The 27588-nt window shown below is 40.2% G+C and overlaps 2 long non-coding RNA genes across 6 annotated transcripts; both read right to left on the bottom strand.

The window, feature by feature from the left end:
- Positions 1-8661: 8661 nt before the first annotated feature.
- Positions 8662-14454, bottom strand: LOC131316556 (uncharacterized). 5 transcript variants are annotated; one of them, XR_009197177.1, is made up of 3 exons: positions 14336-14454; positions 11727-11863; positions 8662-9818 (listed from the first exon to the last, which is right to left on the bottom strand). It is a non-coding gene; the product is annotated as an uncharacterized LOC131316556 (long non-coding RNA). The 5 variants fall into 5 exon arrangements; XR_009197176.1 differs by lacking the exon at positions 14336-14454 and having other exon boundaries at positions 8662-9176; positions 9353-9818; positions 11727-11943; XR_009197174.1 differs by lacking the exon at positions 14336-14454 and having other exon boundaries at positions 8662-9869; positions 11727-11943.
- A 582-nt stretch (positions 14455-15036) lies between these two features.
- LOC131316555 (uncharacterized) lies at positions 15037-17719 on the bottom strand. Its single transcript, XR_009197172.1, has 5 exons — positions 17485-17719; positions 17026-17049; positions 16514-16574; positions 15460-15547; positions 15037-15389 (listed from the first exon to the last, which is right to left on the bottom strand). It is a non-coding gene; the product is annotated as an uncharacterized LOC131316555 (long non-coding RNA).
- Positions 17720-27588: the final 9869 nt, after the last annotated feature.

The raw sequence follows: 27588 nt of genomic DNA, 5'->3' as shown, positions 1-27588 counted from the left end.
CAAAAAGTACGACAAGCAAACAAAACAAAAGCATCTCATATTCCTCGGTTCACATTCAACCGAAGGGAGAGAGTGTTGCTGTGGAACTTTCTTAGGGTTCTCTTCGTTAATAATGAAAAAAAAGATTCTCCTATCAGCTTGGAACTTTTTGTTTTGACTCAAGTATCTTTTATATTTGACTAAGGATCCGTTTCACTAACACTTTATTTACTTTTAAAAAGTGCACGTTTTGTTATTATTCAATTTTTTTTTCATATTTGTTAGTTTTGTGCTAAATTTTATGAATTATTAATTTGTTTCGACGAGACGAATCAGAAAAATAAAAAAAAAAATTTATCCATATATTTTAAGAAATAATCATTTTTTAACCACAAAAAAAAAAAAACCACGACTTTTTTTAATTTAAAAGTTTTTATTTTCCAAAAAGTGTTCAAAGTTAAGCGTAAAGAGATCCAGGAGTACTTAAAATGGCCACGTGATGAGAAGCAGAGAACTATCGTAGACTTGTAGTGTAGTTAACTTCATGCAGGCTTGTAGTGTAGTTAACTTCATGCATGGTCCCCTGTTCGGCAGCACTTGTTGACTGAAATTGTTTTTTTTTTTTTTGCCGTTTTGGGTAAACTCTGCGATGGTACGATGCATGGCGTGTTTCACGCATTTGTTCCCTTCCAGCTGAAAAACTCACTTTCCATTTATAGTAGCTAGGAGTAGTACAACCCAACCACCCTAATTCTCTTGCATAAATGTTACTTTCTCCGTCCCATAATATTTGTCCGGTCCGCAAAACGGAGACGTAAAAATAATACAATTTTTGTAAGAAAAGTTGGAAAAAAATTCAACAATTTACTAGATCTTGACGAGTTTTTTTAACTTATGAAAAAAATTTGAATTTTTTCTTGAAAGAAATACATTATTTTATAGTCTCCGTTTTGCGGACCGGACAAATATTATGGGACCGATGAAGTAATAAAAAAGAAATTGATTTTCTCCCTCTTCTTGGCCAGAGATCGCAAAAGAAGAAAATGATATCAGAATGAAGACGAAGCAGCAAACTCTAGCGAGAAAGCCTCAAGAAGGGGTCTGCCATCTTGTCGCCATCTAAAAACGAAGAACGAGTTTAACCATCAAATTAAGTCCACCCATTTTTTTCCCCATTGCTGCTCACAATGTCATCACTGACAAAGAAGAAGTTTTGCCCTAGCTCCCATGGGGTCTCTCACTGGCCCCTTCGTTCAGTCTCAGCGTGCACTCGAGGTCATGTATTTATGAAGCTCCCAGCGCCGTCTCCTGGCGGTAGCCTCCCTCCCTGATATCCCCCTTACCTCGTTCTCCCCATCCCTAGATCTTACCCTTTTCCCCTTAATCGCTACATCCCGCATTGCCTCTCCCAGACTCGGGTCTCTTCGTCACTGGGCGACGGGCTTGGGTCTCGTCTTAGGGCAACGGGAGCCTCTCACCGGCCATCATCGTAGTCCGCCTAAGCTTCCCCAGGGGCCATTACAGGGCCTCGCCGCCGACGTTATATTGCTCCGGTCGGGGTCTGCTCCTTCATCGGCGCTGCTGTCTGTTTGCAGGGATCTCTGTGTCGCCCGATCTCCACTGTAAGGTCAGTTCGTTTCGAATTTGATTGGTTGATCTGCTTGTTGCTTCAACTCTGTTTTGGGTCTGTTTTTGCTTGCTCTGCTTGCGTGAGCTTTGGCTGGCTGTGGTTTCGATTTTGCTTGCTTGCGTCGTTTCGATTTTGGTTGGCACTGGTTTTCGGATGCTATTTGTGATCTCTGTTATGATGTAAATCGTGCGGCTATGGCAATTCGGGGGCCAAGCGTGGGAGGATGGGTTCCTGTGATTAACAAACATAGGATTAAAAATGGTGGGTTGGGGAGTGATAATCAACCGTTGTTCACTCTTTTCATTGACAACTTGCCAGAGGAGGCTGATCAAGGTTGGCTCAGGAAAATTTTCACTAATTATGATATAGATCTGTAGTATCTGATCTGTTATCTCTCGCCATTGCACTGCTTCAATTTGCATGGACGCATTTTGCGTTTCAATTTTGACTCAATTATGGACACACCCCGTCCCCAATTTTTTGTACTGCCCCTAGAAATGAGAATACATTGGACCCATGATCATTGCAAATAAGTTTTGTCTGTATGGGTGAGAGATCCTGTGAATCAGGAACCACTTCATCTATGGCCATTTCTTCTTTCCTCTCCACAATGGACCCTCATGATATTCATTCTTCTCGTTGTTCTGTTTACTGGGAGGGTCCTCATCTTCAGCAGCAGCAGCAGCTTTTTCATCTTCATTCGCCCAACAACCCTTGCAAGTGCAATCAGTTCTAAGAATTGTGTTTATCACCGTTTGTTCTTCCATGATTCTGACTTTAAACTTTTTGCCAGTGCATTCTGTTAGCAAAACTCACTAATGACAGTTTAATTTGGTTTGTTAGTGATTTGTTAGTGGTTAGTCAATTAGTTACTAAGTGTCTTGATTAGAAAAAGTGAGCTGGCAGTTGTGCTGGCAGGGGTGTGCTCCCCCTTTTCTGTTGTAAGTTGGTTTGTAGATTGAGTTGGGGGATATTAAAGAGCTCTAATGAGATCTGCTTTGTAATCGTCGAACAAGGAATATAGAGAGAGAGAGAGAGAGAAAATATATCTGTTATTGATCGTTTTCTAAGGTTCTTTAATTCTTCTTTGAATCTTATCACTTTTCTGTAAAATTCTTTATGGTATCAGAGCCATAAAAGACGAAAGTCTCTTGATTTGTTTCTTCTTTGTGTTCTTCGATTGTCGATCTCAACAGATCTCAACAACGACGTCTTCTACATCTTCTACTGTCACGATTCCACCATCTCTTGCATTCTTAGTTTCCAATTTTCACTCTTTGGTGAACATCAAGCTTGACGGCCCGAATTCCACTTCAATAACCTCATTAATGGCGTCCATAGTTCTTGTGGAGATTAGTTCTTTGCCCACAGTAAAAGACAAACCTTTGAGGGTTTCATCACTGATTTGGACTACGTTTCCCCATTTTTGACCAATCATGAAGAAGGTGTTGGAGTTCCATAGATGGAGATCGATCAGGAACTCCATAGCAGTTTAACCATATTTCATCACTGATTTTTGAATTCAAGATAGTAGCTAGTATCACTATGATATACGAAGTTGGAAAGATAGTACTAATATTTACAACTAATCATCATATTTAAATATTTCACTTGGAAGTTCGTAAATATTTCATGATTTGACTCCTATCGTGCCCAAGTCCTATTTCTTAAGAAATTCTTGAGCCCCGCGGCAATCTAGATTCTTCATAACTTGTGCACTCTTGTGGCGGTATAAACATGACAATATATTTTGACATGCATATATATAGACATAGCTTCAACTTGTCCGTATCCATGCCTTACATGTTGGAGAAATAGAGATTTCGTGTCGCATTTTGGAGACTAGGATTCGTTCTATCATTTAATATTGGAGATACCTACATTGAGAAAAGTAACATTGATTCTGAGCCAGCTAATTTTGTCACACTACATGGAGCTTTAGAGATTATGTCTGAGATAGTTATCTACTTAGTTTTTTATGTTCAATAATCATTGTCTACGAATGCAACGAGCTGTACGGCTTTGACTATGATTCCATGAACACGTGGGATTGTAGAACAATTGATTGGTAAGATAAGATACAGAAATGCTACGTTCACCGAACCCAAAAGCGGTGACCAGCCACCGCACGTGTGTGGGACCTATTCTGAGCCCCGCACGGATAATCCGAACCGTTCAATAATTTTAAAAAAAAAACCAAGTGGGACCCATGGGAAATCCCCCATTCAATACGTGTAAGTGCTCAATTCAATCTTTCTCTTTTGAACGGCTCGGATCATCTGATTTTTTGGAAGTTTGGATTGAGTACTTACACGTATCGGAAAGGGGTGATTTCTCACGGGTCCCACTCGTTTTTTTTTTTAACTTATTGAACATCTCGGATTATCTGTGTGGGGCCCGGAGTGGGCCCCACACATGTGCCGTGGTCGGTCACCGTTCGGTGGACGTAGCATTGCTCGATAAGATATGTTGAGTATATCTTTTCTTTTCTTTTCTTTTTCCGTTTGACCTTCTCTGTTATTGAAAGGAATGAGAAGATCATCTCATTTTGTCATTCAAGATGTTATTGATTTCTATATATCGGGTGGTTTATATTTTTTAGTTCACTAAAATAGTTGATGTTGGAAAGAGTATAACAAAATGTAACAAAAGAATTTAAAGAACCGTCCGTAAATTAAACTAGCGTCCCAAACTTATACCTGGAGACACCTTAAAGCGTTTGTCATCTCTCTTTCTTTTTTTTTTTTATCGGGATTAATGAGAGTCAACTTTGAACTTACAGATCACTTATTGTTCTCTGATTTCAGGTTGAAGGCACCGATTAATTGATCCATCTTTCCAGACTACAAAATGGTGAGTCCCTTATTTTTCTCATAAAAAATATCGCTATTCTCTATAATTCTTAAATGAAGAGAAGCTAGAGGACATGTGTTTGCGTCACTTGAAAATTAAGGACCAAATCTCGAGTGTTTCAAGTTGTTATTAGACACGTGATAAGAGAATTCACTAAAGGGCAAAGTAACGAATCAAAAAAAAAAAAAACTAAAGGGCAAAGTATGAATTACCTCCTTGTGATTTGGACCGTTTGCATATTACCTCCATAACGTTTAGAAATGACCAATTAACCTCCTCGTGGTTTCGGACAAAAATGCCAACGTTAACAGAAATTGCTGAAATGGCTGTGATACACTTTGTCCTTTTTACATACTACATCCTAATTTGACAATGGTTGATTTATGCTTCTTCTTTTTTTTGGGCAGGTATTTCCCTTTTTTCCATTCTCATGATCTCTACTACATAAAATTTTTAGATAGACAATTATTATTTTCTGCTTTTATTTTATTGGATATATTGAGTTAGAGAATTATTCGTAAAACTAAAAAGAAAAAACTTTAAAAAACAAGTGTTACTCTTTTTCTTCATGAAAATACAAGAAACAATTTATATTTTGAAAACAAAAAGAAAGAAAAAGCATGTTACGCATGTCAATGGAAACAAATTGAAGCAAAAATAGTATCTTAAGGCTCTGTTTCAAATATTGTACCGGATGTTTTCAACCCAATAATGTACTGGAGGTTTTCAACCCAATAATATACTGGATGTTTTAAATATTAGGTATTGATTATGTTGAGTTAGAACACCGAATAAAAATCCAAACATTTCCCAGCACACAGATCGATTATTGTTTTTGAACATGGAGAAAAAATTTCCGATTGTTGGGTCTATGTCCATTTAGCCTTCGATCGCGGGTGCCAAATACCCCTTTTCTTCTTCGATCAATGAGTTTTAAGATCCACCCAATGATTGAAGACGAAGGAGAATCGTCTATCGGAGCACGGGCAGCGGTGTTGACATGGTAGAACATCACCGTTGGAGAGAGAGAAGAGAGAGTCATTGTCGGTTCAGGGAGCAATACAATGGATACACCGGAGCACGAGCTGCGGTGTCGTCGGATTTGCAGATGGTCGGCCATGGCTACTATTGCAAATTTGTTTCGTGATGAAGAAGGGTAATGTTGTCTTCTTACATAGAAGTTCAACTTTATTTAATCTTCTTTTTCATTCATATTCTCATCACAAGCATGTGTTCTACACCTTCCGTTAATTTGGATTAAAAATGTAACGATAACACTTTAATCCCAAACCATGAAGAGGTGAATTGCTCATTTCCAAATGTTAGGGAGGTGAGGTGTCACATGCCCAAAACTAGGGGTGGCAAACGGGCGGGTTTGGGTCAAATTGGGTAAGTTGTTAGTGGGTTGGGTCTTTAATGGGTCAATGACCCATTTAGACCCATTAACTATGAGTCTAATTACCCATACCCAACCCGACCCATTTATTTTAAAGCAAACCCGACCCGCCCATTAACCCAATTACATATATACTAAAAATTATGATCGAAAAATTAGAAAAGTAAAAAAAAATTATGATTGAAACTCATAAATTTTTTCAAAAAGACGAGAATAAGTAATTTTTTTTGTCTTATTGATTTTTTTTTGTCTTTATTCAAAAAATTCTAAGTTTCGATCGAATTTTTTTACTTTTCTGATTCCTCTCATCAAAACAAATTAATAAGTCACAAAAAGATGACAAAAAATGAAAAAAATGAAAAAAAATTTGAATAAGGACAAAAAAATAAGTCAATTTTTTAATCCAAACCCTTTGTGGGACTACTATGAGAGAAATTTATTCACGGCGGAGAACAATTTTACGGGTCCATTCGCGCAATTAATGGATGAGATGTGTTTTCAATTTTGACTGGTCAAAATAATTATTACCGGTCACAATTGATTTTTAATTCGGACCAGCGAGAGAGAGAGAGAGAGAGAGAGGGGGGGAGAGAGAGAGAGGGGGAAAAGAGACCAGCGGGGGAGAGAGAGAGAGAGAGAGAGGGGGGGGGAGAGAGAGAGAGAGAGGGAAAAGAGACCAATTGATGGGTCTGGGTTTGGAAAAGAGACCAATTAAGAGATGAAATTTGGTGGGTTACTTTCATTGCCCATTGGGTCATTTAAGTTGACCCAATTGATACCCAATTATGACCCAACTAATACTGGGTTAGCTGGGTTTGAATCTATTCTTACCCAACTAATAAATGGGTTGGATTGGGTCTATTTTCTAATTAATGGGTCTGGGTTTAATTTGCCACCCCTACCCAAAACACATGGAAGTAATCTATACTTTGCCCTTCACTAAATACGAGTATGTACTTTGTTCCCAAACCAAGAGGAAGTGAAAATCATTTCCAAATGTTAAGAAGGTCATGAGTTGCCAAAGGCCCAAAACACAGGAAATTAATCGATACTTTGCCCTTCACTAAATAAGATTATGTGTATCTGGACCCCTATAGTTTTTTGTTTTCTTAGATGGCTTCCCAAGAAAACAAACTCTTCACTGAATGGGGCACCCCCACCCATGTTAAATTAAACCCCATGAATCCAACTTCAAGACACTGCTTAAGTAGATGATTTACTTTTCCTATCGGTCATTTTGTAACGGGATTTTGGACCTCCGGTACTGTTGTTAATTTAATTACATATCAGCCATTACGTAACGGGATTTACTCAAACTTGTGTTTTGATCTTTGAAATCAGGCCCAAGAAAAGAGTACTGATGACTGGAGTCATGTTGTCGAATCTTACAATGAGAACAAATACTTAATCTTAGGACTAGTGGCTACCGGCAGTTTTATGTTTGTCATATGCATTCTTTTTGTGTGTTGGTGGAGATACACACATCAGGATGCTCAGGAGGCCACTGGCGCTGAGCAAGCTGAGATAGAGCTAGCCGTAGCACAGCCAGCCCAACCAGCCCAAGCACACGGACTTGATCGAATCATGATCGAGCAATTTCCGTTACTTGCTTTTCCAGTCGATGAAGCAATCGGATTTGGCGAATCAGAATGTCAAATATGCCTAGAACCGTTTGAGCATGGGTGCAACGTGCGAGTCCTCCCTGCGTGCAATCACATTTTCCATACCCATTGCATCATTGTGTGGTTGACATCACGCACGCATTGCCCCATATGCCGCCACGACTATGTAGGTTGGGAATTTGGAGTGTAGAACATACTTTGTGGATGGTTGTTAAACATACTTTAATCGGATAGATGTAATTGGCCGAGGCTTATATGATGCAATGAAAATATGGGGAGAAGCCTATTTTTTTGTTTGCTTCAAATGTGCACTGTTCTTTTATAATTCGAAGAGATTCCTATTTTCTTTTCCTCTCTCCTAATTATGCATCGTTTTTTTTTTGCAATCTGCAGAGAAATACATTTTTTGCTTATACTAGATGCATGGCTACATGCAAGCACATCCATCATGTCAATTGTGGAGATCTTTTTCTGGGTCTTCCAAATATTATGTATGTAGTCATCATAGCAGAAGTTATATGCATTAGTTTGACCAAGAATTTGATCATAGCAAAAATTACATGTACAAGTCATCACTACAACAAATTCTAGATTTGGCTACCAAATTTTTTGTCACTACATGTTTGTTTTTTGTCACAACATAGCTATTGTGACAAAATATTTTTGTCGCCCTTTTGTCACAACAAGCCCGTAGCAATAAGTTTGTTGTGACAAAATTTTAAACCCGTCACAAGAAATCAAAATTTATGGTGGCAAAAAGATTTTGTCAAAAAATGTTTCATTAGTAGTGACAAAATATTTCATCACAAAATGTATTTATTTTGTTGCCATTAGGTTGGCGTTTGTCACAATAAATTACTTCTACAAGGTATAAAACTAACATCGGCAACAAACGATTTTGTCACCAAAACTCAAACTTTGTCGTTAGAATGTTGTTGAGGCAAAACAAACTTGTTACAATTGGTACTCTATTTTTGTCATTATAAGCTTGTCGTGAGAAAATACCCATTCGTCGCAAAAAAACAAAAGAACAATTATCACAATTATTTTGTCACAAGTTCACAACTAATTCAGAACCTAATTTCAGTAGTCCTGTATATAATTAGGACTATCATAACTTCCATTCACCATAAACAGAATTCAAACAAAAAATTGAATCCAAGTACTGAACAGGTAGTCGGTTAATAATTCAAAACTTTATTAATCATCACAAAATCAAGAAAGAATAGATTGAAATTCACTAAATGTCCTCACACATAATCTGCGTGTTCACTCCCTCTTTCAAAAGAAAGCTACAAAAAAAAAGGTACTAAATACAATGAATGACCCTAACAATTAGTTTGTCCGTCCAGCTTCCTTCAATGTCCCAAAAGAGTTTGCGTTGCCCAGCGCATATATGCTGCATTAAACAACATAGGACATACGTTAGAATAGCGAAGGTGCTGAGATTAAGGCTATCTTAGTCGATTCTCAACAAGAAAATAGTAAAACAACAAATACCATGAGCTTGCCTTAAAGATAGTACAACCACAAGGTAGAACACCAACCATACTCAGTAGTGATGGAGCACATTTCTTTGGTCAATTGTCTTGAGTTCTCCATATTTGAAGTAAGGAGATAGGTAAAAACATAAAAGATAATTCTACCAGTGTCTGTAGGTAGCAAGATCTGTTTACAGCATAATTCTGCCCACCACCTATGAGTCAAAAGAATATCAAATAACGAGATGAACGGGCAAGGTTGAAGCAAGGAACACTAAGAAGTATTGCCGGCTATATCAAATTTATGAAACCTATCTTAAGTTACTATCTATACCAATGTTCCGCCACTTAAACAAATGAACACTTGCAGTAGGGCATCTACAATCCTCACCTAAACATTTTTACTTCATCGCCAATCACTTCAAGATGTTTTTGACATCAATTATTGGAGTAGTGTTTCTTTCACCCGATTCTCATTTTCAGCAACTAAGACTCATATGTCTGATTCACATTTTCAGCGAACACCACCAAATTTTGGCATGTAACACCAGTTTCCTGCACTTATATCACAGTTTCAAGCACTCAAATCAACCTCCTCTTTCCTAGTACAAATATTTACAGCAACAAGAGTTTAGTTTCAGTAGTGAAGAACATATTTTCAGGAAATAATCAAACTGCATCATGCTTGCAAGCACTTTAAAGATGTTAATAACGGCATGCTCGAAGAAGAGAGAGTTAAAGAGCTAGCTTACATGTAATATGCGGTACTCCCCCCATGGCATAAAAGAGCTGCTAATATTTTTTCATGGCTAAGTTTATACACTCAGATCGCTAGCTTGGGGAGAGACTCCATGGAACTATAGCAGCACACATTATTCAAGCAGCAAGTCAACAAATTTTTATACTATCTGACATGAAATAGAGCAGTAATTAACAATCTGGAATGCAATATATTGGACATCGAATATGACAATACTTCAAACAAAGCTGGTTACGATCTAAGCGAGCAAAAAAAATTTTGGGTTCAAGCCAATGTGAAACTTGATATAAGTAAAATAGGAATAAAGGCCTATTAGCATCAGAAATCACCATGACGTACTCTTATTCTTGCAGGATACACATAAAGCTCACACTACCTAGTCCGACTTTGCAACTCCTCTATGAAGACTCTAGGAACAAGGGAAATATGACACCAATTGATTTTTTTTTCTCCCAAAGAGAACTACTAAAGGTGTACCTTAAGTGTAATTAATCTGCAACAAAAGTGAGAACATAGAGTATTTGAAAAAGAAAAACATCTAGACCATTTAACTAAGACCAGTAGCATGTATAAGCCCATTATATGTAGATTGGAGAAAAAAATCATGCCCATTGCCGACAAGTATAACAGTACAATCAAACAAACTTAAATGATGTCAACAAGCGAAATGTTACGATTGACTAAGTTTGAACAAACACCCCACTTCCCAACAACTTCATCGCCAATCAGATTAGGTTTTTCAAAATAGGGAAAATAGGAGAAAAGGACAAAAAGGCAGCACTCCAAGTTTTGAAGACTGCACATAAAATTTCAAAACAATACATTGATAAATTCATGGATTAAATGCAAAGTTCAAGAAGAACAGAGAGAAATATGTGCAGTACTCACTTGTCAATATCTAAACCTGGATACTTAAAAAGGTTTTAGGGGGTTAAGGGATCACTGACATTCTAAGAACACAAGTAGATTGATAAAGAAACTGTGTAGAAGAATTATTAAGTTAAAACGAAAGATATCCAAGATTTGACAGGTGAAACAAAGGAAAGAAAAAGAAGATGACCAACTATTTAAGCCTACTTTAGGGGTATCATGCAGAGTGGCCTTTTCCAACTATTTACTTGAACAATTTCAACCATTTTCCATGTTCTTCCCCCTTCCCCAAATAAAAGTCAGTTGATTGAGCATGCTATTTTAATCAGACATCTCCACAGACTCGCCACAAACAATGGCTAAACACTTTAAAAACTTCAGATATGCGTTACAGACTAAGAAGCACGTTTTACTTCATTTAATATGGCAGATGCCTCCAAATACCTCTGTGGATTTTCTCCACATACCTAAATACCAAACATATGCAGCTCCTCAACTAATGGGCTCTAGTTGACCCATTGAAAAGTTCTCTCTCTCCACAGATGATTGCGTATTTGCGTTTCTATGTGTGCAAAACTTTGTACCTTAATTTCTCTTGAGTTTCTATGTGAAATTTTCTAGCAAAACTTGAAATTCATTCAAGTTCTGTTTCTAATTTGCACATTTTAGTTATCATCTAACAACAGAACCAGAAACCGGAAACCATAAACCACCAAGTAATATTGTTACTGGTGACCACACTAAAAAATTCCTCACGGAGAAAGAAATAGTAAATGTTATAACCTGGGGTTATAATTAAATGTGTTCCAACCTAATTAATGCAAATTACCATAGATTAGGCAATGGAGCTGTAGAACGTAATGAAGTTCAGTTGGGAACAAAATAAGAGCCCCCTGGATTGGGGCTGAAGCACTAGAAACCTATTAATGTTGATCGAACTATACCAAGATGTCAATAGGGTGAAAAATCAAGGAATAAACAAGAAAACTAAAAAAAGGGTATCCGGTTCCAAGAGTGCTGGCCGAACACGGCGTGGTTTGCGACCGAGGTCGGTGGGGTGCGTGCATGCGTGTGTGTGTGTGTGTGTGTGTGTGAGAGAGAGAGAGAGAGAGAGAGAGAGAGATGCATCACTAACCGTTGGGAACGGACGAGGGAGGGCTTGGAGGACTGTGACGCACGGACTGGTGGGGATGGAGGCCGTTGAGGGAGACGGAGGAAGGACGAACTGCTACTGTGCCCTAGGAATTTGGGGATTTCTCTTCAGCGCACGATCTGTTTGAGAGAGAGGCGCGAATAGAATTTGGAATTTCAATTATTTTGTATAATTAGGGTCAAAATAATTAAGCGCCCTCATATCGTATCGCACAGTGCCACCTAATTGTAAACTTAATCAGCCAATTATATTTTAATAATGATCGATCTAAACCATTAGGATTTCATGTCTCCTTGATTCCGTCATTAACACCAAAATTGAAGATCATCGAATATCTACGATCGCCTAATCAAACAACAGTTGATGCATATCGAGAAATTAAAGTATTAGATTGCAATACCCAACCCTACTTAAGTCTTTTTTTTCCAATTGGAACTGTCCATCTTTTACATATTCTAGAGTACATCATCCATACCAAAAACAAAGTTAATCGGGTATCGTTACACACTTGATCGGACATAAAAACCAATTTTTTTTAATGAAATTATGTCTCAATAAAGAAGTTTTGTATACCCGATCAAGACAATTTTTTACAAGAATGATATAATCAACAAAGAAAACAAAATCATCAGTCTAGATCGTTGTAATTATGTCATGGTCGAATGGCTACCATACGTTCAAGTACATCACAAGAGTTAGTTTGTTAACAATTATATTGAACGTATAGAATTTAAAGGTGATAACCAACTCAATTTTTACAGCGGTCGATCTGAACCATTAGGTATTCATGTCTCACTAATTTCATAATTGTCACCAAAATCGGAGATCATCAAATATCGGACAACATTTGATACATCCCTAGACATTAAAGTATTAGATTGCAAGACTTGACCCCGCCAGAGTCTTTAATTTTCTATCTGAATCGTCCATCTTCTACATATTACGAAGTTCTTCAATCATATCAAGAATGAAGTTGATTGGGTATCGCTACACATGTGATCGGACGATAACTATCATCAAAAAAATAAATTGCATCCCAATCAAAGAGTTTTCTAAACTTGATCGAGTCAAATTTTTACGATAATGATTTAATCAATAAGCACAACGAAATCAATGGCCTCTACTGTTAAAATAGTTTTGTCTTATTGAGATCTGCTAAATAATCATATCGAAGAATATTAGAAAATGTATAACATATAATAAAATTATACATTGTTTGAGCAGCACGTGTTTTTTCTTTGGGTCTATTAATAGGGTCTATTCCAGCGCTTTTCTTGAACTGCTAGTAAACTCCAGGTAAGTTCGAGCATTTTTTTGGGCCATTGAAAAATGGTTGATCTATTCCAGTGCTTTTGATTGGGCCACTAGAAAAGGCCCATTCTAGCAGCGGCTAGAAAAAGTGTTGGTGTAGACCTTTTATTAGAGCGCTTTTTCGAGCCGTTAGTAGAAAAATCGCTGGGAGATCTCAAATTTATAGCAGTGAATCATTTTCCATTTGATCATATGGCTGGTAGTATGAGATCAAGTTTATTATGAAAAATATTTATTCACAGTTAACTTTTTTTTTATTTTGCAAGGAAGTTTTATTAAACTATATTGCCAGAAATTTTTTGTGGCAAATATATGTACTGAGCATGACGTACTCAATTTCTACGACGGGGATTAAAATTCCCCACTATAGTTGTTGTGACTAATTATCGTGACGAAATTAATGTCGTTATCACAGAGCTCTCATTTGTATATTTGTTGCCACGCATGAAATTTTGTCACAACAACTAGATCTATTGTGACAAATAATTTTGTCGCAAGTAGCTGCATCAGTAGCAAGGAGTTTTTTTTGTTCCTATAAGTACCATCACAATCTTTTGCAACAAAACAAATCGCAACAAAACAAATCGTAGCAATAATAATTTCTTGTTGTGACAAACAATTTTGTCACGGTATATCAAAAGCAAGCCTTTATTGTGACAAACTAATCGTGACAAAATTATTATGTGGCAAGATTTAATTTCCGTAGCCGAAAAACTTTCCCGCCGTACTTGTTGTGACAAAATATCGCAACGAAATTTATTTTGTCACAATAACTCCATTGTCGGTGGCTTGATACTACAAAACTACATTTCGTCACAACAAGTCAACATATTGTGACAAAAATTATTTTGTGGAAATTATTTTTGTAGCTAGAACTAGAATTTGTTGTAGTCCATGGTTTAGATATATTCCTATCTTTGGTAACTAATTACACGACTTTGGCAAAAGGCATAGCATTAAAGTCGAGTTCGTGCAAATTAGACAAAGTGGAAGTCTTTTGATTGGGAATTCTTCATGCCAGAAGCTTGCAAAGCTCCGGAGGTTATGGAAGTTGACTTTTTGTTCTTGTTGGGGTTGTTAGAAGTTTCTTCAGTTGCCGGAGTGTGATTTGTTGGCCTGCTGGCTGCTGGTGTGTTGGAAAAAAACAAAAACTGTCTATTAAATAAAATTTTACAATTTGTTTTTATCAAATCAACTTTTCCAATTGGTAAAAATAAGTCTACTTGACTCAAAATAAGTGAGGTTGGAAAGGGGGAATTTTTATATGTAATTCACCATACCTCATTCCAGCATGTGTTTGGACAGACGATTGTTGATTTGAGGTATCGATGAAACGAACATAGAAACTATACGGGGTTCATTGTCATTTCTCATACTTACTCCTAAGAAGGGCTAGCTCGTGCAAATAGAACAATTCAATACAGCTACAAATTATAAATTAGCCGATCGGTGCACCATTCTAACAAAAGAATCAGAATATCCATATAAATATATCATCAGAATACCCACTAAGTTGGAAAAGGTAAATAGAAGAGTGATAATGGCCATGGGCAAGGACAACAGGAAGTCAATTGTTAAGCAGCAACTCGACATTATTGACTTGCACTTTGTTCTGAACAATCTTTTACTTATTAATTGCTAGGTTTATGTTCTCCAAAAGTCAGAATCATATCCACTGACTCTAATCTTCTGTTATTCATCATCCAAATATACCAAGGAAGAAATCACAATCAACTCTATTGACGATCTCACAAGTCACTTAATAGCGTGGTCAATTTACATTCCACATGCATATATGCATACTCCAAGGGCAGCACTGAAAAAGTATTAAGCAACAAAGATAAAACTTAAAACCAAGATTTTCATTGCTACAGGTTTTGTGTGTGCAAAAGGTGTCAGAGTGCTTGATGAACATCTTAAAAGTATACTGGAAAAAGTATTGTTAGTACTTTTATCGATCAAAAAAATGCTAGAATCGAAAGAAAAGTATCAACCCACAGAAATTTACAATTTCAAAACGTAATGCTGCGAGCATTCATGCCATACTTTTCTGGCTGCAACACAAACACAACCCCTTAAAATATATTGGTGTTTTTTAAAATGCAAAGGTGACATAGCTCAGTGAAAAAACTGCATACAGATTCACAACATGTTTTGCCAGAGATAATTTAAATAAAATAAAAGTATAAAACAGCCAAAGGAATAGAGAAGCTTCCTTACAGAGTGGTCGATCTCGACATCGTACTTCAATACACGATAACATAACATTCCAGCCTCTGATGTAGGGAGATTGGCAATTTTTTGAGTTTCATTTTGCCGGCATTGACTACACACCTGCAATAGTTCTAAGTGAGATAAAGATGGTAAGCTAAGTAGTTTCTTCTACAGGTAATAGAGCAGTTACCATGCCGGCAGTGTAGCTGCTTCTAGTATAGGTGGGTTGAAGATGAAACTTGATGAGTTATTTGAAGCAAGCGCTCTTGAGTACAGCTCTAGAAGAAGAAGAAGAAAAATAAACGGGACATAATAAGATCCAGACATAGATGAGATTTAAGCCAAATATGTACATAAACAAGTCAAATAAGGCACATGTAAGTGTACTCATGTCCAATACATCGAAGAAAGAGACTATTGCAATGAAAAATGAAAACTTTTTTAGACCACTATCAGGAGATACGTCTCGGAGGTGGTATACAACTTGGCTAGTCACTGACCTAGGCCAATTTCCTGCTACATAAAACATGTATCAAAGGAAAGAAAAACACAAGATTGTGACAGGTATATATGAGGTGAAGGTCAGTCAATGTGAAACGTCACGCCGTGCCTTTAGGTACAGGCACAAGATTGAGAGTTTTTTTGTTATTCGTCTACTTATAATCCTCGAGGTTAAAGTTGAGAGCCCTAGAAATTAAGGGAAGTGTCATTGTTTCACATAATCTTACGGAAGAGTCATTTTGTTTCACTATGACTTATGATTGAAAGATACACTATCTGGTATTAGGTGCTTAAGAACAATGAATCATCACAATAGTAGAAGAAGTAATTTAGCAGTTGATAGTGCAGAAGTTTGGGGTAAGTTATAAATTAGCTGGTCTTGCTAAGGAAATTGCTAAGGTTTTTGGAGACACTTGGGAAGGAGCAGGGCATTGAGTTTTGATTCTTGCTACAGATTAGACAGAAGCAACAGTTAAAATACCAACTGCAATAAAATGGAGCAAAACATGGCAGAATTCTATCGTTACCGAGCATAACAAAACACTAAAAGAAAATAATGATATTAAAAAGAAAAGAACAAATAAATCAATCCGACCTTACAAAGGTCTAAACGCAAAACCTTCTTCTTTGCCCTTTTCCATACACAGTAACCCAACGGCCTTTTTACCCAAACCTTTTCATCCGAAACAGGGAAAACCCTAGGAAAAATTAGGATGGAGAAAACTACGGAGAGCAACACATACCGATTAATATCCTCTGATGTAGGAGCAATCAGGAATTGATTGGTACTAAAAACTTCAAAACCTTCATGTTTCTAAATTAGCTGGTCTTGCTAAGGAAATTGCTAAGGTTTTTGGAGACACTTGGGAAGGAGCAGGGCATTGAGTTTTGATTCTTGCTACAGATTAGACAGAAGCAACAGTTAAAATACCATCTGCAATAAAATGGAGCAAAACATGGCAGAATTCTATCATTACCGAGCATAACAAAACACTAAAAGAAAAATAATGGTATTAAAAAGGAAAGAACAAATAAATCAATCCGGCCTTACAAAGGTCTAAATGCAAAATCTTCTTCTTTGCCCTTTTCCATACACAGTAACCCAACAGCTTTTTTACCCAAACCTTCTCATCCGAAACAGGGAAAACCCTAGGAAAAATTAGGATGGAGAAAACCACGGAGAGCAACACATACCGATTAATATCCTCTGATGTAGGAGCAATCAGGTATTGATTGGTACTAAAAACTTTAAAACCTTCATGTTTCTAATAACCCACACCTGGAAAAATCCAAAAGTACGAAATAATTAATAAAGATCAAAGAAACATATCAGATGCTTTGTCTCTCCCTTGTTATGTGTCATTTGATTTCTTTTACTTATATTATTCGTATTCGTTGGATCTATAAAGTTATGCACAATAGAACAACCACAAACAGTAAAAGAAAAGAGGGGAAACAGTAATTGGGAAAATAACCTTTCTTCATTGTCATCGCTGCTTGGATCAAATCACATGCCGTGAGACTCCACAATAACAAAGAGAGGCCCAAAAAGTTATTCTTTAGAGAAAAATAAACACAAAAAACCAGCAGAACCTTCGATCGACAACCAACAAATCCTAAAAAAAAATTGCAGCCATAATAGCCAAACCAAACAACATGCAAACCACAACGAAGAACATAAATTGGAAAAAACCAACCAAGAATAGAGCCAAACCTTTTCAGGAGGAGCACGAGCCATAGATTTGAGCGTTAGACGGAAAGATTTGCTCTGCAGGAACCGATGGAACCCCAAAAGGGACAGGAGAGGAGAAAACAACAGGGTAGATTAAACAATATCAATCTATTAAACCGAAAATAACCCATCTGTGCAAATTGAACACGTAATTACGTCGAAACTTGCGGAAACTTAGTATAGTTAAACAAAATCACATGTCCTTTGCCTTTTCATTGCCGTCTGCTACGTCATCGTCATCGTCTTCATCGTCCTCTCGCTCTCTGATGAGCAACCAAGATTGTATAATCTTGGTGCTCTGGTTCCCTATTTTGTAACATTTTGATTGCTTTAGTTATCTTTTGTTTCTCATTTTGCACGTAAGGGTTTGTTTTGGTTGTCTCAGGTAATACGCGGTGCTAAGGCGGTTCTTAACGCCAAGGATCGTAGTCGGAAGTATCAAAGAGTTCGGGGCAGTGAAGCAATGTTCCACAAAGCCCCGTCGGGTGATTAATCCAGTGCGAAGAGGCTGTCGGGTCGCTGTCGGGCTGTCTAGGCCAAAGCTGAGCAAAATCTGAAGTTCTGCCTCCTATGAACCGGTACTGAGATTTGGCCAGTACCGGTTCATGCTGTCCAGAGTCTACGTTTTTCCAGCTTTTGAAGACCTATGAACCGGTACTGGGATTTGGCCAGTACCGGTTCATACTGCAGATTACAGCCACGTTTTTGCTGCTTTTTCTACTTTTGGAATATCTTCCACTTTTGGTTGCTTTTGGGATATTTTGTGAGAGAGAGACCACCTTGTATAAATAGGGTCTCTCTCTCTCTCTCTTCTTGATCATCTTGTTACTTTCCACTTTAAGTCTTTTATTTTTCTAGAACTCCATTAATGGCTTTCAAGCTTTTCTAGCTAAATTCTTCAAGAACTCCTCAAGGTATTTGTTGTTTAATGTTTTCTCGTTTATTAATGTTGTAGCCGCGGACTAGATCCTTTATAAAATCAACTTCATTTTCATTTCTATCGGTTTAAATTCATGCCTTATTTCTATGCTTTGGTTTTTTCTTTAAGTATGTGTGAGTAGTCGTTTGGCCAAGTCTTGGGATAATCTTTCCCGAGGACTTAGGTGGTTATTTGGTTTTCAAATATTAGGGCTTAAAAGCATGATTTACGGAATAGAACTTAACTTGCATTTTTGGTCTAAGCAAAGGGGTGTTAACTACTTGGTGAGGCGTTTGTCAAGCGGTCTTGGCAAGCGGCTCCCCGAGGGTTCGTGGCCTCCTATGTGTTCGATAAATTCGTCAAATAAGTTGGTTCGCCTCCGTTTAATCACATCTTTCATTAAACGTAGTCATAAAAGTTAAATTCTCCGGGCGAGAGCACGCGGTCGTGACTCTCGCCTGAGTTATAATCGAGAACCGGTAACCTCCTCTGTCAAGGGTTAGAAGATCCTTAGACTTGCCTCTTTTAAGTTAACTAAGCTTTTTCCTAGTCTTTTGCCCGGGCGATTTTCACCAATTCTAAGCAAAATCAAGTTGGCCGTCTTGAACGCTGCAGTCTACCTTTTAAACCTACAATCCAAACTAGCTATATTGCGAATTCCCTGTGGTACGATCCCGGTCTTGCCGGTTTACTATGCTACCGACGACTTAGCCCTACGCTTGGGGTTTTTCTCAACCTTATTGGAAGGCGAGGTTTGGAGGCTAAGCATTTTTTGCGCCGTTGCCGTGGATTTCTTTATTTAGCTTATTTGGAGGATCGACAAACCATTGTAAGTACTCCATTTAATTTTCCTTTTATGTGTATTGAACTCAACTTAGCGGATACCTCTAACTGAGTCACCAATTCGACTTGAGGTTTAACGAAGCTAGTCGAGCATCAATTGTCTTTTTACTTTCTATTTATTATTGCTTATATAGCTGTGGTGGTGGCATAACCCCACAGAACTGTTTGAGAATGAGGCAGCGGCATAGCCCCTCTAGTCTGCTTTATTGGTCTGTGCAGGTTGTATGCTCAATATTTATCGTAGCCCCTTATCGAATCGGCTACATCGATCTGCATCTCGCGAGTTATCACCTCCATTAAGCCCAATGGCAGATCAACCGGCACCGCGCACTTTGCGCGATTATTTAATGCCAGAAAGAGGTCCACATGTCTCCCCCATAGCCATTCCCACTTGCACTGCCGCCAATGCGTTTGCTTTTAAGCCAGAGTACCATCGGGTTATACCAGAGTTTCGGGGGCGTGAATTGGAGGATCCCTATGCTCACATTCGGGAATTCGAGACTATCGTTAGCACCTTTGTGACCGGGCCGGGACAGCTAGATCAAGCTCGCTTGAAGTTATTTCCCTTCTCGCTCAAAGACAAGGCTAAGCAGTGGTTCCATTCTTTGAAGCCCCGCTCTTTGCTGACATGGGGGGAAGTGCAAGATGTGTTCACCACGAAGTTCTTTCCAGTCAGCCGAACCAAGCTTCTCATGGATCAAATTCAGAATTTCAAGCAAAAAGATGAGGAGGTCTTCTACAAGTATTGGGAGCGTTACAAGGATTTACTTACAGCTGTCCCACACCACAATTTTCCCATGTATCTTGTGATCAACTATTTCTATTTGGGTTGTGATCGGGAGTCTAAGCAGCTTCTGGACACTATGGGGAGCGGTGACTTTATGGGAAAGGACCCCGACGCCGCTTGGGAATTCTTAGATGCTTTGGCCGAGAGAGCTCAAACTTGGCAATACATTGATCCGGGTGACCAAGCTATGAGAAATCAAGGACCGGAAGGCTCCGGTAAGTTTTCGGTGAATGAGCATAACGGTCTTGAGACGCGGTTGGATGAGTTATCGTTAAAGTTGGACAAAATGAAGCTAGATTCGGTCCAAGTGAAAAAAGTGAAGGAGGTTCGCCAAGTGGAAGAAGTTTGTGTCATTTGTGAGACTACGGGTCATTCGACCGACAACTGTCATACCATCCCCACCCTCCGACATCAATATAATCAACTCCCCGAAGAAGTATGTGCTCTGAATCAACGTTGGGATCCATATTCCAATACTTACAATCCGGGGTTGAGGTCTAATCCGGCTTTCCGGTGGGGTAACCAGAATGAGACCAGCTCGTCAACTTCTCAAGCCCCTCCTCCTCAGAATCAAACTTGGCGCCAACCTCAGTTTCAAGGTCCACCACGGTTCCCTACGGTTCCATCTCAAGGACCTCCTGGATTCATATCGCCAAACCAGTTCCAAGGGCAAAACCAATTTCAGCATCAACCAGCACCGCCGCCACGACGTTCTTTGGAGGATACTTTGAATGCATTCTGTCAAATGCAAACGACCACCAATGAGCAAACTGCTCAGGCGATGAACGATATAAAGAATCAAGTGGGTAAATTAACAACGGCTATCGGTGTATTGCAACAAGAGAAAGGTAAACTACCTACCCAACCTCAACCCAACCCTCAAGGCCAACATTTTGCACAAAGCTCTTCGGTGATTCTCCCCGAGCAAGCGAAGGCCATAATCTCGTTGAGAAGTGGGAAGACGGTTGATAATGCCCAAGTGGAGCCGCCGGTCGCGCCAATCTTGCTACCTTTTCTGGCACCATTAAAGCCAACAACGCCAAATGGGGAATCTCCTAAGCCAGCTCTTACGGAGGAAGAGAAAGGAAAAGCCAAAGAGAGCGATATTCCGCCCGCTTTCACCGTTCCCGCTCCATATCCTAACCGACTAAAGTCGCCTGCCAAGCCAAATCTGAACAGTGATATCTATGAAGTTCTCAAGAAAGTGACGGTCAACCTTCCTTTGCTAGATGCTATTAAACAGATTCCATCGTACGCCAAATTTTTGAAGGAGTTGTGCACTCATAAACGGCAACTCCAAGTGCAAAAGAAGGTGTTCTTGACTGAACAAGTGAGCTCGCTCTTCCAGTCAACCCTTCCGCCCAAGTATACTGATTCGGGGTGTCCTACGATATCCATCACTATTGGGGGAATGGTTGTTGAGAAAGCCCTTCTTGATTTGGGCGCAAGCGTGAACCTCCTGCCTTTCTCAGTGTATAAACAACTCGGGTTGGGGGAAATGAAGCCGACTCGGGTGACTTTACAGTTGGCGGATCGGAGTATTCGAGTTCCCAAAGGGATGGTCGAAGATGTCCTTGTTCAAGTTGACCAGTTCATGTACCCAGTTGACTTCGTGGTTCTTGATACGTGCCCGGTGCCGGCGGGTCAATCATCTGTCCAAATTATTCTTGGCCGGCCGTTTTTAGCAACATCCGATGCTGTAATTCATTGTCGGGATGGCCGACTTAACATGAGTTTTGGCAACATGAAGATGCAAGTCAACATGTTCCATATCGATAGCCAATTGGGCGATGACGAGGATGTGTGCGGAGTAAGCATGATCGATTCACTTGTTCAAGACCACGTCACTACGTTTATTTGCAACGATGAGTTGGAGTTGGCACTGACTTCCGCCGAGGCCGAGTTTCTTGACTCCCCCGATGTTGCTTACTTGTGCTCTTTGCTCGATGACGAGGCGGCGTGTGGTATAACCCCGTGGGTCCCAAAATTCGAGGAGCTACCTCCAATTGAGAAGCGCGCCGTTCCGTCTAGCGTGGAACCCCCAGTGCTCGAGTTGAAACCACTACCGGATACCCTGAAGTACGCCTATCTTGGTGAAGGCCAAACATATCCGGTGGTAATCTCCTCCGCCCTAACCGAACTTCAGGAATTTCAACTACTCTCTAAGTTAAGGAAGCATTCAAAGGCTATTGGGTGGTCCATAGCCGATATCAAAGGAATAGATGGATCTCTTTGCTCTCATCACATTTACATGGAGGATGATGTTAAGCCCTCTCGCCAGCCTCAACGACGATTAAACCCGATTATGAAGGATGTGGTGCGAACGGAAGTTCTTAAATTGTTGGATGTTGGCATTATTTACCCTATAGCGGATTCCAAGTGGGTGAGCCCGATACAAGTGGTACCCAAGAAGTCTGGGGTGACTGTGGTGAAAAATGACAAGGATGAGCTTATTCCAATGTGGGTTCAAACTGGTTGGCGGGTGTGCATTGATTATCGGAAGCTGAACGCCAGTACAAGAAAGGACCACTTTCCCTTTCCCTTCATCGATCAGATTTTGGAGAGAGTGGCCGGGCACAAGTTTTACTGCTTCTTGGATGGGTACTCCGGTTATAATCAGATTGAGGTGGCCTTGGAAGATCAAGAGAAGACTACTTTCACGTGCCCATTCGGGACCTTTGCGTATCGTCGTATGCCGTTCGGGCTTTGCAACGCCCCCGGTACCTTCTCAAGGTGTATTATGGGCCTTTTCAGCGACATGGTGGAGAAAATTATGGAAGTGTTCATGGACGACTTCTCGGTTTTCGGTGACTCTTTTGAGGCTTGCCTTGCCAACTTGGGGTTAGTGTTAGCACGGTGCGAGGAAAAGAACCTGGTGTTGAATTGGGAGAAATGTCATTTTATGGTGACCGAAGGCATTGTACTCGGCCATATTGTTTCTTCGAAAGGCATCGAAGTGGATCGGGCAAAAATTGATTTGATTGGGAATCTTCCGACTCCAAAGTGTTTGAAGGATATCCGATCTTTCCTGGGGCAAGCCGGTTTTTATCGGCGTTTTATCAAAGATTTTAGTGCAATTGCTCGGCCTTTATGTCATTTGCTCGCCAAAGATGTGCCGTTCGAGTGGACGCCGGGTTGCGAGGCCGCCTTTGCCAAGTTAAAGTCTAGCCTCACCTCTCCACCTATTGTGCGATCGCCGGATTGGGAATTGCCCTTCGAGCTCATGTGTGACGCCAGTGATTACGCCGTTGGAGTTGTTTTGGGTCAACGGAAAGGGAAAGAGCCGTACGTCATCTACTATGCAAGTAAGACGCTCAATGAGCCTCAAATGAACTATTCGACTACGGAGAAGGAGTTGCTTGCCATAGTCTTTGCGTTGGACAAGTTTCGGTCTTATCTAGTGGGAGCTATCACCGTGTTCACCGATCATTCCGCTCTCAAGTACCTTTTTACGAAGCAGGATGCCAAGGCGAGATTGATTAGGTGGATCTTACTCCTACAAGAGTTTGACCTCACTATTAAGGACAAGAAGGGCTAGAGAATGTGGTGGCCGATCATTTGTCTCGGCTAGAGTTCGAAGATCATACATCGCACATCCCTATCGGTGACTCTTTCCCCGATGAGCAATTATTTTCAATTTCCACGGCTCCATGGTACGCGGATATTGTGAACTACTTGGTTACCGGTCTGATGCCTGTCCATTGGAATTTGCAAGAACCACATCGGTTTTTGGCCGAGGTGAAACGGTTCTCTTTTGATGACCCGTATTTGTTTAAGTATTGCGCCGACCAACTTGTCCGCCATTGTGTGCCCGATTCTGAGCAACAAAGTGTTATCAAGTTTTGCCACACGGAGGCATGTGGCGGCCATTTTTCTTTCAGAAAGACCGCCGCCAAGATTTTGCAGTGCGGTTTCTATTGGCCACAATTGTACAAGGATACCTTTGCGTTCTGCCGGGCGTGTGCACGCTGTCAACTTTTGGGATGTGTGACACAGCGGAACGAAATGCCGCTTACGCCCATCTTGATCATCGAAGTGTTCGATTGTTGGGGAATCGACTTCATGGGACCGTTTCCTACGTCATTTGGTTACCTCTACATTTTGCTTGCCGTTGATTATGTAAACAAGTGGGTAGAGGCCATTCCCACTAATACAAATGATGCCCAAATCGTGGTTGATTTTCTTCGAGAGTACATCTTAGCAAGATTCGGGATGCCGAGGGCTATCATCAGTGACTAGGGGTCTCATTTCTGCAATCGGTCCATTGCCGCCCTAATGAAGAAGTATGCCATCATTCACAAAGTCTCAACGGCGTACCACCCGCATACGAATGGCCAAGCGGAGTTGGCGAATCGGGAAATCAAGAATATCTTGGAGAAGACAGTTAATCCTACCCGTAAAGACTGGTCAACTCGTTTAGTCGATGCTTTGTGGGCTTACCGTACTGCTTACAAGACGATTTTGGGGATGTCACCGTATCGGTTGGTCTATGGGAAAGCGTGCCACTTGCCGGTAGAGCTTGAGCATAAAGCATATTGGGCCATTAAGAAGTTAAATTTCAATATTGCCAAAGCCGGTGCCCGCCGCAAGCTCTAATTGACGGAACTCGAGGAGTTGAGGTACAATGCTTACGACCATTCTAGCGCGTATAAATCTAAACTCAAAGCCAAGCATGATAATAAAATTGTGATTAAAAACTTTGAGCCCGGCCAAAAAGTGTTATTGTATAATTCTCGGTTGCATCTACATCCCGGTAAGTTGCGCTCACGTTGGGCCGGACCGTATGTTGTCAAAACTGTGTTCCCTCATGGGGCAATAGAAGTAGAAAGCATGAGTACCGGTTCCTCTTTCAAAGTTAATGGTCAACGGCTTAAGCCCTTCCTTGGTGGCTTTGAAGCTGGCGAGCCCGATGAGGTTTTGGCCGATCCCGTTTATACGGATGGCCCGTTGGTTTAGTTTGCGTTATTTTAATTTGCATGGGGAGCGAAAGCGTAACCGCTGAACTTAACTGTTTGTCGGACCCGGCCCCCGGGTAAGGGGTACCCTCCATTGACTTGGGTATATGTAGCTCTGCACGCCGCTACTAAAAAAAGGATCGTGTGCCCAGCTCCGGTTAGTAAGGGCAATTTTAATATCAGTGACATAGGGCTTTCATTAGCTTTTCTGATAGGAGTAATTCACAGTGAACCACTCACGTCTTCCAGATTAGCCCCAACTGGGGCGGTATAGATCTTAGGTTAGGCCTTGATATTCCCGTGCTCCATTACCGCACTTGGCTCTATCTTGTGTCTGCCTGGTTAAGATCTTAGGGGACGCTGGACTTCATTGTTTGGCGGAGTCCAGCTGTGACTTGGACGCTCCGAGCTCTGATATTAAATTCTGTATATTTGTACATTTGTGAATATTGCTTTTATGCTTTGTTCTTTATTTATCATGTTTCGGGATACTCTCACCAAAAGATTTCACCAACGCATCATTGTATCGGGCTTTAATTAGTCCTTCTTTGACGTAGTTTGCCGTTAACGATCCATGCTCACCAGATATGTCCCTATCGGGGGCAATTTAGGTCTTTGGGTGAGGCTTGCTATTCCCGTGCTTTGGCACTAGGCTTTGTCTGGCATCACTTGGTTTTGATCATAGGGAACGTTGGGCTTAATTGCTTGGCGAGGTCGAGCGGTGAATTTTACTTCGGGCATGATGTAACAACTTTGATGGTCTAGTATAGCCACCCGCGTTTTGCCTACTTGGTGAGACACGGGAAGAAAAGTATGACTCGTAAGATTGCGTGAAAATCGGGTGGTGTTCTTTGCCATTTTTCTTTGTTTTTCTGTTTGTTGGGCGCCCGGATAACACGAGCCGGGCGGTTCTAATGTCATTTGGCTCTTAGTAGGTAGTTCGGACTTAAGTCTTTTACAGGGTGTACGTGCTACCACACCAGCCTTGGTGGATTGGATCTACCGTCGGAGTGATTGAGGCATTCAGGAGCCCTAAGCAGGGGTGCGATTACGTGTCGCGGTTGTTAGTCCAACAAAGCTTTGGCCATGATCCTGTGTGACTAGCTATGGTTCCGTTGGCAAAGCCGAAGGAGTTGGCCTTGGAAGCCGTTCGGATGACGAAAAGAGCCGGTGACGCAAAAGCCTCCAACTTGGTCGAGGTATACGGGGGTTGACATTCCCCCGTTGGTACGCTCTTTTGTTCCCTTTCTCCTTCCTGTTGTTTTTCGTGCTATGGGGACATAGCATCCTTTAAGTTGGGGGGAGGGATATAGTTGCGCTATATATGTTGTTTCTTGGTTTTCATGTTCGGTAAAAAAAAATTTCGTTTTTAGGTTGCAATCCTTCCGTTATTACAAAATTTAGTGGATTAAAACAACTTGGCACATGCTTATTGTTCTTAATTGGCAAGAGCTCGGTGTTTGATATTAAGTGATAGTGTACATTTCAACTCATAAGCATGATTAAAGATGAGCAATTAGGTGTTGAGTATGTTTTGAGCAAGTTTTACCCATATCCCGTTCTTGTTTCATCGTAATTCGTAGCTTAGGTAAAATACTCTCTTGTCATACCTAAGTGTGCTTGATATCATTGTTGAATCATTTTGGAATCTATAGCGTACGAAGGAAGTGATACAAGGCATTCTTTGTTTAATTAAACCACAAATGTGTCCCCTCATCCTATTTTGTAGCCTGGTCCGTGTCTTTCTATTTGTTCATTAACTTAGGGAACCGGATGTTTGGAGGGTGGTTTGGAATGCTGTTTTACCTGCTGAGAGGTGTTCGGGGGATGTTTGGAAGGTGTTGGGAATGAGTGGAGTTCGAAATGTTGAAGTGGGCAAAAATTCAGAAAATCGGGAAATATGAACCGGTACTGGGATTTGGCCAGTACCGGTTCATACAGGGCAGAGAGTTAAAAATCCAGAATTTCAGAACCTATGAACCGGTACTGGGATTTGGCCAGTACCGGTTCATAACCGACAGAATTTGAAAAAAAAAATGGTTCGGTCCCTTTTCCTTTTGTCTCTCCTACCCCACTATATAAACCCAAAACCTATTCTATTCCCATACCAAAACCCAGAAACGGCAGACAACCCCCCCCCGCCCCCCCATGCCTCTGTTCTTCGTTCTTCTTCAAATCCTTCTACAAATCATCACAAATCCCTCTCAAACCTTCATAAACCTCCACAAAAACACTTAATCTTCAAGTTTCAAGGAGGGTCTCAGAAGTTTCGAGGATGGATTCTCCCTCTCAAGGTCCGAAAATCTCCATAGCCAAGGTGAACTCGCAATTCTTCCTCTCTCTCTCATGGAAGTCATCCATCTTTAAGCATGTTTAGCCCTCAAGGTGTTGGATTCTCATGTTTTATGAAAAGTTTTGCAAGATTTTGAACCCTAGATCCCCAAATCAAGTATAAACCGAAATTTCTCTCTTTTTCCCCCAAATTTTCCGGAAATCACCCATAACCCATCATGTCTGACTTTGTGCTAGTTCGAGGTTGGTGTACGGGCTATTTTTGTGATCAAAGCGCTGTATGTGTTTGA

The sequence above is a fragment of the Rhododendron vialii genome, chromosome 2a (assembly GCF_030253575.1).
Source record: "Rhododendron vialii isolate Sample 1 chromosome 2a, ASM3025357v1".
NCBI classification, from domain to species: Eukaryota; Viridiplantae; Streptophyta; class Magnoliopsida; order Ericales; family Ericaceae; genus Rhododendron; species Rhododendron vialii.
Note: the sequence above shows the minus strand (reverse complement) of the source record. Positions and strands in the feature narration are given on the sequence as shown.